The sequence below is a fragment of the Lactuca virosa genome, chromosome 3 (genome assembly GCF_052849685.1).
Source record: "Lactuca virosa cultivar CGN04683 chromosome 3, Lactuca_virosa_CGN04683_v6, whole genome shotgun sequence".
NCBI classification, from domain to species: domain Eukaryota; kingdom Viridiplantae; phylum Streptophyta; class Magnoliopsida; order Asterales; family Asteraceae; genus Lactuca; species Lactuca virosa.
This window is the reverse complement of record NC_136428.1, coordinates 74,520,726-74,526,908: the sequence shown is the minus strand read 5'-3', so window position 1 is coordinate 74,526,908 and position 6,183 is coordinate 74,520,726. Positions and strand designations below refer to the sequence as shown.

General features: G+C 33.7%; 1 pseudogene; it reads left to right on the top strand.

Annotated features, from left to right (window-relative positions):
* Nucleotides 1–1,170: 1,170 nt before the first annotated feature.
* LOC145162394 (G-type lectin S-receptor-like serine/threonine-protein kinase At4g27290) lies at nucleotides 1,171–5,255 on the top strand (annotated as a pseudogene).
* The last annotated feature ends 928 nt before the right edge of the window (nucleotides 5,256–6,183 follow it).

Here is a 6,183-nt window from a genome sequence, read left to right as displayed (position 1 = left end):
AAAACTCACATATGCTCTAACTTCTTCTCCCTAAATTATATTTTAATTTACCTTCTTAATTATAATTAGTTTTAATATTTCTATTTCTTTTACTAATTATTTAATTCTATCATTTATTTAATAATATTTCATTTATAAAATTTGTAACGATTATATAATATGTTCAATTCTTTTTATTTTTATAATTATAACGATTTAATGATGGGTTTTGTATATATTTTAAATAAGCGAGAGTAAATTATAATTAGTTAAATTTATAAAAAAAAGGCCATTGAGTGAAGTTAATCATTTAAGAATATACTTAATTATTGGTTAAAATTGGTGGAAATATGATGCAACCATAGTTTTAAGTCGTAACATTAATTTATTGGAGATGCATTAAAGTAACGGGCATGGCACACCATCATGATTTATTATAAAGAAACTGAAACAAAATCTAGTGAACCATCAGCATCATCATACAACAACAAACCATCTATTTATTATGAAAAAATAAAATAAAGACTTATCATTTCATAAACCTTATTATATCATCATGATTAGTCGTTGACTTAGAATTGCATTAGTGATTTAGAAATACCCAAATATTTAATAGCATGATTGGCCCATGAATTTTTTTTTTTTAACGGCAAATCTAATCTAGATTACTATATATCACTCCTAAATCCACCTATTTTTTTTTTTTAACGGCAAATCTAATCTAGATTACTATATATCACTCTTAAATCCACCTATATCTCCAACGAGACTTGAACTCTCAACCTCAAGGAGGGAGGACACCACCTGATACCGCTAGGCTAGAAGCCCTTTGGTGATTGGGCCATGATCTATAATAATAAAGTTAAAGCATTTTACATATTAAAACTATATGACATATTTAGTGGTAAATTTTATAATAAACATATCGGACAAATGAGAATAGATGTCCTTTCAATTAAAGTCAAATAGTCTTTGAAATTGATTTTTTACAGGAGTACTCATATTTCAAGTCATCATGTGCTAGTCAACATGGGAATCAAGTTCCTCTCTTAGATACATATGACCATTAGCTAGAATGTATAATCTGATGCATACCAGTATACTCGCTAAATTCAAAAATTAACCAGCAAGAATTTCACAATCTACACATCTAAGTCTCCCACACCCACCATTTTTAACACACGTCAATTAATGGAGGTATATCCTACCCTTGTCTTATTATCCGGTACCATATTCTTTTTCTTGTCATGTTCTGCTGCAGTAGATACCATATCTGCAAATCAACCAATCAAAGATGGCAGCACCATTGTTTCAGATGGTGAGACGTACGAGCTGGGGTTTTTTAGCCCCAGAAAGTCCACGAATCGTTACCTCGGGATATGGTACAAGAAGATCTCAACTTGTACGATCGTGTGGGTTGCTAACAGGGAAACGCCAATCAGCATTGCATCTGGCGTGTTTGAACTCAGTAGAGAAGGAACCCTGCTGATTCTCAGTGGTGGTAATTATACTAATACCGTGATCTGGTCATCCAATTCGGTGGCATCTGTCAATGTAATTAATCCCGTGGCACAGCTTCTGGACAGCGGAAATCTTGTGGTGTGGGATGAAAATAGCACCAAAGAAAATCCCATCTGGCAAAGCTTCGACTATCCTGGTAACACGTTGCTACCAGGAATGAAACTAGGGAAGGATTTGATAAAAAAAAGAGAGAGGTATTTAACATCATGGAAGAGCCCTGATGATCCTTCTATAGGTGTGTATAAATACTGGTTAGACACAAATGGATATCCACAAATATTTGAGCGAAAAGGTTCTGTTGAACACTCCAGGCTTGGACCATGGAATGGTCTTGGGTTCCGTGGCCTTCCTATCGAAAACACGAATCCAATTTACTCCGTAGAGTTTGTTGTCAACCAGAACGAATTGTATTACAGATATAAACTTAAGAGTTCAGTTATTCAAAGGATAATCGTGATGTGGGATGGCATCTTACTGCAGTTGAATTGGATCGAGCGAACACAGGAATGGGTCACGTATCAGAATATAGTAGTTGATAGCTGTAGTCGTTATGGACCATGTGGTCCTTATGGTATCTGTGCTCACATTAGATCTCCCCCTTGCAGTTGTATGGAAGGTTTTGAAGTAAAAGTCCCTGAAGAATGGAATGCAGGAGATTGGTCGAGTGGGTGTCAACGTAAAAAGCCTTTGGATTGTGGGATTGGTGGGGATCGTGGCTTCCAGAAAATTTCAGGTGTCAAGTTTCCAGACACAAGACGTTCATGGTACAACCTGAGCATGTCCCTTGGAGAATGTGAGATGGCTTGCATGAAGAATTGCTCTTGTACAGCGTATGCAAATTTAGATATCAGAAACGGAGGAAGTGGATGTTTGATATGGTTCGGCGAACTAATGGACATGAGACAGTATGATGAAAATCAACATCTTTATATAAGAATGGCAACCACCGAGTTATCAGGTATACACAATTTGATTTATATTAACAGCCAAATGACTTGAGCCCCTTAAATGTTTCACTTAAATTAGCGTAAGTAGTTAAAGTACATAGTGTGCATAAACCTAGGGATGTATATGAACCCAACATCAATGAACTTTCCATTGGTTTATTAAATAAATAAATAAATATGAACACAAATTACCGTTTGTTTAGTTAAAGGAATTAAATTGAACAATGGTACGTTTATTTATGTTGTTGAACATTTGTTTATGTTATTTGTGTATTTCATTTGTTTAAATTTATTTATGTTCATAAATGTTTAATTGTTTTTTATTACTTTACTATATTATATTTCGTTTATGTTTATATATGTTCAATTGTGTTTATTCATCTATGTTCGTTTATTTTCATTGTTCACGAACATAAACAAAAAAACATGAACAATGTAAGTTGTTAAATGAACAAACATGAAAAAGAAAATATGTTTGTTTATCCATTGGTGTTCGTTTTTTTGTTCGAAAACAAACGAACATGAACTTTATAGCACTAGAAACCTAGAAACTTGTCATCTAACATTAATAGTAAAAGTAGTTCATCAACTATGGATATTAACATTTATGTATCTTTATTATTTCTAGTTATATCTTCTATTGTCTAAACCTATTCTGCATACATAGGATAAAGATTTGAATGAGATTTCTTAGAAAACGGAAAAAGTTGGATATCATTGACCAAACTTTCCCATATTTCCGGAAAGATAATGAAGAAAATAATAATGTGTGTCATCTACCGCATCGTATGAATCAGCCAGTTTTGTGTCATTTATACGGTAAAGCATTTTTGTGTCATATATATATATATATATATATATATATATATATATATATATATAGACACACATACAAACACAACTGGAATGGTTCATGTTCGTCAACTTTTGTGGATTTTCATGTGATCTTCTGATAATAATAAAAATACACTGTTTATCATAGTCATATGCTACATGTCTGAATGTATTTGGTTTTGAATGATTCAACCGATTGTCTTTTGATTGCAAACAAACTGATTATTGTATTCATTAACGAAAGGCCAATCAAGCTTTAACAAGAAGAAGAGAATACTTACTTTGGTGTTGTCAGTTTTGTCAACTGTACTGCTTCTATCTACAATAGTGTATGCCTTTAAAAAGAAAAGGAAAGGGCGCCAAAAGAAAGGACGAGGTAACACAAGTCATTTTCTATGTTTCTAGAAATGAAACCTTGCCAATTACAACTTTGTATGAGTATGATTTTTGGCAGATTCGTGAAATGAAGAGAACTTGGAAATGATTATATGATATTGTAGGAAACCGTGCACATAACGCTCATAAGGATCATTCCAGCCTTCAGAGCGAAAACATTGACGAGTTACCTTCTTTTAGCATGCATGAAATCTCTATGTCTACCGATAACTTCAACATTGACAAAGATTGGAGAATGTGGTTTTGGTCCAGTTTACAAGGTAACTCATTGATGCTTTCGAATAATATGTAATATGTATCAGTATCAAGAATGGAATCCTGATATAAGATGTACAGTAATATCAGGATCTTGAATTCCAACCTTGTTTCTTTTAGGGTTTATTGAAAAACGGACAAGTAATAGCTATAAAGCGACTCTCAAAAACATCCAGCCAGGGGCTTGATGAATTCAAGAATGAGGTCATTTGTATTGCCAAACTTCAACATCGCAATCTTGTGAAGCTCCTTGGATACTGCATTCATGGAAATGAAAAAATTCTGATTTATGAATACATGGATAACAAAAGCTTGGACTCATTTCTATTTGGTTTGATTCTCTATACTTCTCACTTCATATTTGTAACATCGATATCAAGTTTGTTGGATATGCATGTGCTAAATAATTTATATTGAGCAGATGAAATTAGAAGTTCAATACTTGATTGGCCTCAACGTTTTGGCATTATCCATGGTATAGCTCGTGGTATTCTTTATCTACATCAAGACTCCCGCCTCCAAATTATCCATAGAGATCTCAAGGCAGCTAATATCTTGTTGGACAGCGAAATGAATCCAAAAATATCTGACTTTGGCCTTGCTCGAAAGTTTGTTGGACAGGATGGCATGGCTAGAACAAAGAAGGTGGTCAGAACATAGTAAGAATTTTTAAACATGGCCCCATAGATTTTTTCACCATGTCTTGCCCCAAAAAAAGGGAAAAATACAAACAAACACAATACTTTGTTTCCTATATGTTTAATAGTTCAACTTGGTTGCTGTGGTTACATTCCTCCCGAGTATGCAATACATGGACGTTTCTCAATAAAGTCAGATGTATTTAGCTTTGGTGTAATTATGTTGGAGATAGTGTGTGGAAAGAAAAACAGAGGGTTCTCTCATGAAGGTCATAGTGATAATCTTCTTGGACATGTAAGTTAAATTGGTAAATTATTCCTCACCATCTGGAGCAAAAACTAGTGTTTTCTTTAACATCACCCTTTAGCAAAATTATATAAGTTTGGTTTCATAAAGGCATGGAGACTCTATAGAGAAGACAATTCCATTGAAGTCATGTGTGCATCTTTACGCAACTCATGTGTGGTCCCTGAAGTTTTACGATCAATACATGTTGGGTTATTGTGCGTGCAACATCATGTCGAAGATAGGCCCACTATGTTATCAATTGTTTTGATGTTGATTAATGAGATTACACTGCCTTCACCTAAAAACCCAGCTTTTTTCAGTGAAGACAGTTACCCTGAAGTTGTGTCAGTTTCATCACAAGAGGAATATATGATAACACTATTGTATGCTAGATAGAAAGCATGTGATTATGTATGATGTAAAATTAATTGTGGACACTTCTATTCATCCCCTTCATTACTTGCTTTAGTTTTCCCCTTTCCACATTGTAATCATGGATTCCATGAATTCAACTGTTCAAATAAGTGTTTAAGATAGTAACATGATAGGGCTTTAATGGTTCTTGATGTGACTTTTATCTAGTTACCTAATTAGGTAATCTCTATGTATATAAGTTGAGGGTTAATACTCATTATCAAATGTTATATTTATTTATGGATTTTTAGTTCATTCATACGGTATCAGAGTCATAGTCTTGGCCCAATTGGGACCTTAGTTGACCATGGAGACGAACATAGGAGAAATGAACCCTTTGTTAAGGACTTCTTGAAGTTGAGACATAAGTTCTTGCATTTCGGTAGGGTCAAGTTAGTAAGGTGCTCGAGCAATGGGAGTTGCACCTTATATATAGTTAATTCAAAATTCATATTTGTTCACTAGTGGAAAACCGAGTAAGTTTTTGGGAAAAACTTCAGGACATACCCAAACCACTTTCTACATCTTCCATTTTCTTTTTCTCACTTTTCCTGTCAAGCACGCCAGCAACGAAAGAATCACATCCTTCAAGGATGCATCTGTTGGGAAATAAAGATTTAATTGGTATGCAATATTAAAGATAAATATTTTTCAAACGTGTGAGCCGGAAAAAATGCAAAGAGACATAAGAAATAAAAGAGATAAAAGTCTTTTACAAGCTTAAAGCTGAGTCTTTTATTGAAAACGAAATAGACCGGTTACAATAGGATTACAAGAAGTGGCTGACCACCACACATATTTATAGCCTAATTTGAGTAATATAATAATAAAATTAATCTAAAGGAGATCAATACACATCCCTTAAAAACTGGTACATGTCTACCTAGTCTACTAATAAATAACAAACAAA